The sequence below is a fragment of the Molossus molossus genome, unplaced genomic scaffold (assembly GCF_014108415.1).
Source record: "Molossus molossus isolate mMolMol1 unplaced genomic scaffold, mMolMol1.p scaffold_m16_p_11, whole genome shotgun sequence".
NCBI lineage: Eukaryota > Metazoa > Chordata > Mammalia > Chiroptera > Molossidae > Molossus > Molossus molossus.
Window position 1 is genome coordinate 743,044 of NW_023425346.1, and position 10,615 is coordinate 753,658.

A 10,615-nucleotide genomic window follows, 5' to 3' on the forward strand; every position below is an offset into this window, starting at 1 on the left:
TCTGTATGAGCCTCAGACTGGTCCACTTCCCACTATTTTCGGCTAAACTTCATCAGCTGGTCGGCACCGCAGACGTAAATGAAAATCACACCCAGGGTTCCCTTGGAGAATTTTGCTTTCGGAGAAGAAACACTGTCAGTCGGTGGTACAGGGTCCAGGGCAGCTTGGGCTTCCACTCCTGCCTCCCTACCCCCCATGCCACGTGCCTGTGTCCTGCTTGTCCAAAAGGAGCTGCCAATCCACTCAGGCCTGTGTCCACTCCTCCTGAGGGCAGATGTTAATTTCAGAGGTGGAACCATCTAAACCAGAGGTTTCCAAATTCTCCCAGACTATAGAGCCCTTGGTATCTCAGAAATACCTAAGGGGTCCATTTATTGGGCAGTTAGATCCAAAATACTTAATAAGAATTTAATCCTTAGTAGCTGTTTGAAAGCCATATATCTATAAATTGAGGGGGCATATTTTATTTCATCCCTAACTAACTGCCATTATTCCTAACTGGATATGTGGGTTCTCCAGCAGCACATGCCTCAGACTGCAGACTGGACTCACCTGCCCCGAGGAGATGTCCACGGGGCACTAAAACCCACCTTTAGAAGGTAGGGTCCCCAAAGGGCTCTTGTCTTCTAGCGTGCAGACCAACCCGACCACTGGGTCCAACAGAGGGCTCTGTATCTCCTGGGAGCGCCTCCGCCCGCCACCTACCCGGTCCCCAAGAATCCGCGAGCAGAAGAGTCCTGGGCTGGGTGTCAACTGCAGCCAGGCCCAGGTCGCCCCTACTGTGGTAGGGCCCCATGCCCCGGGACCCCAGTGTATGGCAGTGTCCCCTGACGCCGGCACGGCTGTCACCCCTGACAGACCAGGGACAGCGGGCAGCCTGTCCTGAGCCATCTGACGCAGAAACCCAGACCAGACGAAGCTCTTTTTGCGGTTCCCACGCATCAGGGCCCCATCGGGTCTGCCGTGGCCCCGCCTCCCCAGGGAGCCCTCCAGGCCTGGGCCCCAACTGGCCTGCGGCTGGGGACACAGTAGGTGCCCTCGTTTAAAAGAACCCACTACACAGAAAGGCGGCAAGATGAATCACACACACACTATACCCAGTATTTATCTTTAAGTGAAAATAGAGGCGATTTTTCGTGTGTTTCTGCACCGTTCAGATGGTAGACTGTTTAGGTAATCAGCAGCATTGACTTCTTGGAGCAGTGGTTGACCCCGAAGCCCCGACTGCTCTCCATCTGAAAGGGCCCAGTCTGGAAAGGAGACCACAGCAAAGGCCTCCCGGTGCCTGCGCCTCCGCTGAGTGCGAGCCGAGCCGGCGCCGGGCGGGGTGTCCACCGGAACCTCAGCTCGGAGCAAACAGCCCCTCCTCCCTGTTCTCGCTTCCACTCGATAATCCGAGACCGTCACGAAAACCCTAAGCACGGAGGCAGAGTTCAAAATGACGCGGCGCAAAGCAGCTGCAGGGGCTGGGGGAGGGGAGAGGCGGTGCGCAGGAGCGCGGGGCGCGGGCGCCCCCTGCCGACTGCCGCCTGCCCCTGCCCGGCATGCACATGCGCACACATACGGGCGCGCACACACGCACACACACACACACGCGCGCGCGCGCGGGCGCCCCCTGCCGACTGCCGCCTGCCCCTGCCCGGCACGCACATGCGCACACATACGGGCACGCACACACACACACACACACACACACACACACGCGGGCGCCCCCTGCCGACTGCCGCCTGCCCCGCACGCACATGCGCACACATACGGGCACACACACACACACACACACACACACACGCGGGCGCCCCCTGCCGCCTGCCTCCTGCCCCTGCCCGGCATGCACATGCGCACACATACGGGCTCACACACACGCGGGCGCCCCCTGCCGACTGCCGCCTGCCCCTGCCCGGCACGCACAAGCGCGCAAATACGGGCTCACATCCCCAGTGGGGGCATGCAGGAGGCGGCCAATTGATGTTCTCTCTGATCCGTGTTTCTATCTCTCTCTCCCTAAAATCAAATAAATAAATAAATAGCCTTAAAATTTAGTTTGGGTCTTTTTTTTTTTCTATCAGTCTTGATTTCACCCTCCAAGGCTGGGTCCTTATTGTGTGCTCCCATAAAATGTTCTCCCCCCTTTCGAAACATTTATAACACTACACCGTAATTATCTGTTTTAAAATTTTCCTCGCAGCTATGAATTTCTTGAAAACACAGGCTCTTGTCAGTATATTTGCATCATTTAGAACAGTATCAGGTATGTAGTAGGTGGTCAAAAAACATTTCTGGCCCTGGCTGGGTAGCTCAGTTCACTAGAGCGCCATCCCCATACGTCAAGGTTGCAGGTTTGATCTCCTGTGAGGGCACAGATAAGAAGCAATCAATGAGTGCATGAATGGGCAAAACAGCAAGTTGGTTTGTCCCTCCCTCTGTCCCTTTCTCTCTCTCCCTTCTCTTTCTCTCTAAAAAAAAAAAAAAAAAAAAAAAAAAAATCTGGCAAAAAGAGAGAAGAGTGAATTTGTGATACTAAAAGGTTATTAAGTCCTGCTCTGGCCAGTTTGGCTCAGCAGTTAGAGCGTCGACCTGTGGACCAATGAGTTGTGGGTTCAATTCCGGTACAGGGCATGTGCCTGGGTTGTGGTTTGTCCCCGGCCCTGATTGGGGTTGTACAGAAGGCAATTAGTCCATGTGTCACTCTCACATCAATCAAGATTTGGTCTTTAAAAGAGCCATGAAGAAAATGAAAAGAGAGCAACAAATTAGAAAACTGTCTTCACAATACATATACTTGGAAACTGATTCATACGGAGAAGGCATTTGTTTTAAAGATAAAAACAAGTCTATGGCCCTGACAGGTTGGGCTCAATGGTAAGAGCCTCCACCAGGGAATCAAAAGTCTCGAGTTCGATTCCCTGGTCAAGGGCACATACCTTGGTTGCAGGTTGGAAACCCCAGTCCCTATCAGGTAGCAGAAGGCAACCAATCATGTGTCTCTCTCACAATGATGTTCCCCACCCCCCACCCTTGCCACCTCCACTCTATCTAAAAATCAATGGAAAAATGTCCTTGGGTGAGGATTTTTTTTTTTTTTTTTTTTTAAGTCTAAGGGCCAGCAGTGTGATTCAGTGGATTGAGTGTCCTCTCATGGACCGAGAGGTCCCAGTTCAATTCCCGGTCAGGGCACATGCCTGGGATGTGGGCTGGATCCCCAGTAGGGGCGTGTGCAGGAGGCAGCCAATCAATGTCTCTCTCTCACATTGATGTTTCTATCTCTCCCTTCCCCTCTCTCTAGAAAGTCAATAAAAACATATTGAAAAAAAAAGTTTATGAACCAAGAAGAGAAAAAACACTACTCAACCTAGAACTTCCTGCTTCCTGGGGCCAGTAAATGTCTGGAAAGGCACCAATTTTGTTTGTTTTCAAGAAAATACAAATTAAACAGTGATATGCAATTTCATACTAGATTAGCAAGAATCAACATTTCCGTCATGGAGTGTTAGAAAAGACTTAGAAGCGGGGGTATAAAGTGGAACCGTCGCTTTGGGGCATCGTTTGGCATCTAATGAAGGTGGATGTCTCGCAAGCCTGCCTCCCGCAGTCTGGGTTCCACTCCTTCAGGTATGAAACAAGTGGAAATGCAAGCACATGTGCACCAGGAAAGATGTTTTTAGTAGTGTTGTTTGTAATAGCAAACTATTCGTCACTGAAGACAAAGTGGGTGAGCAGACTGGTATGTTTCCATGGTGGTGAGTAGACAGTAGGGAAAAGAAAAAGACTGCGCACACCTGCCATGAACCCCAAAACATAATGTCCATGTACCTGACACATGCATAGGAGTCCACTTATATAATGTTCAAAAAACAGGTGAAACTAAATAACGTTTGGATAAACCAGTATCTCAACATTATCATCTCCCAAAGGAGACTTTCAGATATTTTATTTCCCTTAAAATACCAACTTCCCATGAAATGTTAATTTCACAGGTATACCATATATCTGTCCATATTTTGTGGCTCAATGGGGCACCATAAACCACTATGATGTCTAAGGTGTTGGGGTTTTTTTATTTTTATCCTCACTCAAGGACATTTTTGCATTTATCTTCAGGTAGAGCAGGAGGGCAAGAGAGAGAAATATGGATGTGACAGAGACACATCGAGTGGCTGTCACCCACACAACCCCAACCGGGGCCGGGGACAAACTGCAACCGAGGTACATGCCCTTAGCGAGAACTGAACCTGGGACTCTCTCGTCCATGGGCCAACGCTCTAACTGCTGAGCCAAACCGGCCAGGGCAGGTGTTGGGTTGTGTGTGTGTGTGTGTGTTTTGTATTTTGTGTGCATGCTTTTTGCCTACCCACCTCAACCAAGAACCAATTCTCACACCTTGAGACAATGTAGCCACCACTAGAAAATGCACAGGTTAAACCATATGAAATCGCCCATATACAATTTCACATGGAAATATCGCTTTAAATGACATATGGAGGAAAGAAAACTGTAAAATAAGAGAGTAAGATTAATACAAAGTTTAGAAATGCAATAACCTTCAGTTGGGAGAGAGGGGTCTGTGACCAGAGGGGAGCAGCAGAAGGGCAGTTACTTCCAACGCACCTGTAATATTCTCCTTCTCAACCTCAGCAGGCTATGTTGTTTTATTATAAATCTTTAAACTGAACGGGTGCATTTCATACACTCCTCTTTGTATAAGGCATATTTTAAATTTCTAAAAGAATGTCGTGTAAAACACCACACAGATGTGTACCGTGGCACGTTTTCGGTGTGTTGGTCCGTGTTTTCATTCATATCCAGGTGTGACAAACATCTGTCAAATAGCCACCACTGCCCTGGCTGGTTTGGCTCAGTAGTTAAAGCGTTGGCCTATGGTCTGGAGAGACCCTGGTTCCCTCTAAGGGCATGTACCTCGGTTGCAGTTTGTCCCCGGCCCTGGTTGGGTTGTGTGGGTGGCAACCACTCGATGTGTCCCTTTCACATCAATGTTTCTCTCTCTCTTTGTCTCTCTCTCCCTCCCACTCCATCTGAACAAAATATCCAAAAAAAAAAAAAAAGAAAAATGTCCTCGGGTGAGGATTAAAAAAAAAAATAGCTGCCACCTACCAGTTGAGTAATTGTGAACAAGCTCTTTAATGTCTCAGTTTCCCCTTCTGTCAAAATTGGGCAGAAAAATAGTGTCTTCCTAAGAGGTTTGCCATGAAGAGTAAATGAATTGACATCTGTAAGGTGCTTAGACCAATGTCTGCCACACTGAGCTGGTCTGGAGCCCTAGGAAGATGACATCCCTGCTGTGTTCACAGACCCCAGGCCTGGGAATCAGGCCAGAGGAAGATCTGTGATCTGACCAAGCTCAGCAGGTGAGGCTCACAACCCTCTCCTAACTGGCAATCACCATGCAGATACACTGAGACCTACCTGAGGGTCCAGGCTGCAGTCTGGCTCAGGGTTATTCTCAGTCTGAACCAAAGGGATCGTCAGGAGCAAACCTGTATCCTTTGGCCCCAGGAATACTCTCATTTGTTCATTCTGTCATTCTTTCAGCCACCTGGCTGTGCGGTTGAACTGTTACACTAGAGAGGCACACCTGGCTTTCTGGCCCTGGCTCTTCTTTGCCTCCAGACCCACCAATATGACAAAAAATGTGCGAGATTCATACACTATAAACTACAAAACATCGCTGAGATAAATTAAAGAAGATCTAAATAATTGGAGAGAGAGCGTGCATTCATGCATTGGAAGTCTCGATAGTATTAAGATGTCAGTTCTCTCCACATTGATCAAAAATTAATGCAATCCTACCCTGGCCAATTTGGCTCAGTGGTTGGAGCATTGGCCTGCAGTCTGGAGAGACCTGGCTTTGGTTCCCGCTAAGGGAACGTGCCTTGGTTGCAGTTTGTCCCAGGCCCTGGTTGGGTCGTGTGGGTGGCAGCCACTTGATATGTCCCTTTCACGTCGATGTTTCTCTCTCTCTCTCCCCCTCCCACTCTATCTGAACAGAAATATAAAAAAATGTCCTCAGGTGAGGATTAAAAAAAAATTAATGCAATCCTAATTAAATGACAGCAATCTTTTCTGTAGACATTGACAAATTGATGCTAAAAAGTATATGGACATGCAAAGGACCTAAGATACCCCAAATCTAATTGATGTTGAGACATCAGAAAGCCACAGAACTCAGCACAGTATGATATGGTGTGAAGGTAGACACACAGATAAATGGAACAAGATAGAGAGCGCAGACACAGACCCGTATGGATGTGGTCAATCAATTATCAATAGGAGAGTCCAAGGTGGCTGCAGAGTGTCTGGAAGCTTGACTGCTTGCTCCCAACCCCAGACCAGACTTGCAGCTAAACTGCAGGGCAATCGACTGGAAAACCAGCTGTACTGTAACTGATCCGAAATGCTGACAACAGGACATGTGGAGCAGAGACAGGAGGCACAGAAAAGGTGAGCCCCTCGCACAGGTGAGCCGCTGGGAAGTAGGAAGGACACTGCGGCAGTGGAGCCCTCGCCCCCTGGGGAGGTGTGGCCTCAACCCCACGCAGGTATCCCCAGTCCAGAGCAATAGAGAAGGGAACCGGAGCTCACATAGCATTGGGCAGTGGGAATCCGAGGGGACTCAGTCCTCCTGGGAGGCTCCGACTCCACCATCCTAGGCAAAGAGCAATATCTCATTAAGCACCAGCCCGGGAAGTTCATTCCAGTCTGGGACGCTGAAGGGACCACCTGGCCGTTCTCAGGGCCAGTGGAGAGGTCTGCTTAGTGCACCCAGCAGTGATGTGAAGGGGCCCTCTATTCTCTGGAAGGGCTTTAGGCAGAGAGCTGGTGGCTTGGTAAAGAAGAATGATCTGACCCACCCCTTCCCGCACCTGCTGAACTGTTGATTCTGCCTGGTCCTGCTGTGTCCTGAGGCAGAGGGGGACGGCTCTGGGCTGGAAAATTGCATCTGTACTGCTCAGGTTGATGGCGTGGGGGGAGGTGGTCATTTGGCAGGGTCAGAGCCTCTGCAGAGACCCCACTATGTGGGGCTGGCCCACTCAGAGAGATGGAGTGCCAAGCCCGGCTGATTTTTTTTTTATCCCCACCTACATGGTTTAGCAGCCTGGGGGTGCCAGGGAGCTGAGTTATTACGACTGTGTCTCCCCGACACATGAGTCTGTGTTTGGCGCTGTGGCTGCATTATGGGGGAGAAATCTGGGCTCCCCAATGAGTTCAGCATGCACAGCCCTGGGAAGGAGAGAAAGTGCCTGCCCCCACCCTACAGGTTATGAGCACCACCTGCAACTGAAATCTGTTTAAATCAATGCAGCTAGGTCCCAGGTACCCACAGCGAACACAGTTCCATGGGGAAAAGTGGAACAGCTCAGAGAGGGGACATTCAAGGTGCAAGACAAAGGCAGACCCAGCCTCTGGGTTTTGGAGGCCTTGCAAGCCAGACTACTTGGGGTTCCAGCCTGCTGAGTTCCAGACAGGCTGCTGAGGACCAGGTAGGGCAGCAGCTGACATTGGCATGCACCACAGAACCTCTCGGGAGTGCTGGGACCAGCACACAGAGTGGCCAGCTCCAGACAGCAATCTCCAAAAACAGAATATCCAAAGGGTATTTGCGGTAGGCAACAAAATCTACCTAGGCGGACGGACCTCTTTTTAAATTTTTTTTTTTTATCCTCACCTGAGGACATTTTTCCATTTTTGGTTCAGATAGAGTGGGAGGGAGAGAGAGAAACAAAAAAAACATTGACGTAAAAGGAACACATCACGTGGCTGCCACCCGCACAACCACCAAGGCCAGGGACAAACCGCAACCAAGGTACACGCCCCCAGCGGGAACCTAACCGGGGTCTCTCTGGACCGTGGGCCGATGCTCTAACTGTTGAGCCAAACCGGCCAAGGCTAAAATTTTTTCTTTATTTTTTCCTTTCTCTTTCATTTTTTCTCTCTTCTCTTTTGTACCTCCTTTTTCCCCATTCCTTTTCTAATTCTATTTTTTCTTTTCTTTTTATTCTTTTTATCCAAGTTTCTCTTTCTATTCTATATTTTATATTCTATTTATTTATTTTTTAAATCCTCACATGAGGATATTTTTTCCATAGATTTGAAGAGAGTGGAAGGGGGAAGAAAGGGAGGGAAAGAGAAATATCAATGTAAGAGAGACAAATCAGTGGTTCGCCTCCCACAAGACCCCCAACTGGGTCCAGGGATTGAACCTATAACCCAAGTATGTGACCTTGACCAGGAGTCAAACCCTCTACCTTTCTGTGCACAGGCTGATGCTCTAACCACTGAACCACATAGGCTAGGGCTAGTCTACATTTTATTTTATTATTACTACCTTTAAAAATTATTTTCTTTTTCTTTTTTTATTTATTTTTTATCTTTTTTATTCCTTGTTTTCTTTCATATTCTCTCTTTTTGTTTCTTTGTTCTTCTCTGATTCTCTTTTCCTCATCTTTTATTCTTCTTTTTTTCTATTTTTGTGTTTATTTATTTTTTTCTTTTCTAACTTTCTATTGTTTTTTTCTTTTGTTGGTGGTGGGTGTTTTTTTTATGTTGGTTTCATTTTGGTATTATTTTGTCTTGTTTTATAATGTCGGCATATCCAAACATGTACAACAGTTTGAAAGATATGGTTGGGGTTGAGCCTCACAGCCAGGCAGCCCAAGGGTCTAGCCCACCCATGAGCAGGACAACAGCAATCAAGACTCAATTACAACAGGAGGACCCACATAACCCACACAGGGGACACTCTTAGAGCACCCAGATCAGGAGATCAAGAACACTGCACAACTGGGTCCCACAGGACACCCACTGTACTAGGCCACTCCACCAAGACTGGAATCATAGCAGTTATATCCAGTACATAGAAACAAACACATGCAAAAAAAAAAAAAGAGAGAGAGAGAGAGAATCCAAAGAAACAAACCCCAGATGAAAAAACAGGAGGAATCTCCAGGAAAAGAGCTAAATGAAATAGAGACAAGCAATCTATTAGAAATAGATTTCAAAGTGATAGTTTTAAGAATGCTCAAAAGCATGAAAATAACATAAAAACAATGAATAAGAATTAGTCCGAAGTGAAGATTATCATATCTAAAATAAAGAATACACTGGAAGAAATAAACAGTAGGTTAGATGAAGCAAAAAATCAAATCAGTGAGTTAGAAGACAAGGTAGAAAAAAATTACTCAATCAAAGCAGCAAAAAAAAAAAAGATAATTATAAAGTATAAGGACAGTGAATAAAACTTTGGTACAATATGAAATGTAACAACATCCACATCATAAGGGTACCAGAGGGAGAAGAAAGTGAGCAAGGGACAGACAAGCTGTTTGAAGAAATAATGAAAAAAATTTCCCTAACCTGATGAAGGAAAATATCACACAAGTTCAGGGAGCACAGAGAGTCCCCAACAAGATGAATCCAAAGGGACCCACACCAAGACACATCATAATTAAAATGGCAAAAGTTAAAGACAAAGAAAGAATCTTAAAAGCAGCAAGAGAGAGACAGTTATGTAAAAGGGAGCTCCCATTAGACTGTAAGATTATTTATCAACAGAAACACTACAGGACAGAAGGGAATGGCATGAAGTATTCAAAGTAATGACAAGCAAAGACCTGGAGGAAAAATGGTGGCGGAGTGAATGGAGCTACACAGACCATCTCCCAGGACCAAACTGGATTTACAACGAAAATAAAGGCAAATCATCAGGAAGGGGCAACCAAAAGACACCTTGGAGGACCACATAACCAGGGACACCGACTCAATCCTGGTAGGCTTGCGAGGACACGAGAGGGCGCCGGAAGCCCATGGTCCACAGAGGCCTGGGCAGGGACCAGGGGACGCAGCGGGAAGTTGCTGCTACCGCCTCGGCTGTGACCACGCATGAGTCCTGCGAACTCTGCTGCCTGCTAAGCCCTCGGCTGGTGCCACACGGACTGGCATGGACTGGCTACGACCAGGGGACTTGGCGGGACGCTGCTGCTGCCTTGGCTGCTGCTGCCTTGGCTGCAACCCCAGCTGAGTCCTGCGAACTCTGCATGCTAAGCCACTGGCTGGTGCCGCACAAACTCGCTGGGACCAGGGGACTCTGCTGGAAGGTGCTGCCACCACGGCAGTGTCCCGCTACCACGGCTTAGTCCTGGGGCTTCTGCTGAGTGCAACACCATCGGCTGGTGCCACAGCCGTAGCCGTACTTGGCTGGAAGCAGTGCCCTCAGGTTAAAAGTCCCAGGTGGCTCCACGACGCAGAGTCTAGACAGAGGCTAAATTGGCAGCAGCCACTCACTTTGGGCAGTGGCAGAGGGAAGGCAGACTGGACTGGAACTGTGTGGAGACACTCGGGTTTTGGAGGGTGCTCAGAGCATTTACTGAGTGCAGCCACGCAGGACTGTGGTCATTGTAATCCTTCCCAGGGCCCTGGGGAGAGGCTCTGGCCTCTCCCTCAGGGATTCAACCCCACCTGGTGGCCATTGAAATGCTAATTGAGGCCCATTAACAACCAGCAGCTTCCCCACCCTCAGGAAATACTCTTACACTGAGCACCTGAGGGACTTTTTCAGGCAACTCAAAAACCAAGGGTCTTCAGGTGACCTCTACTAATAGCC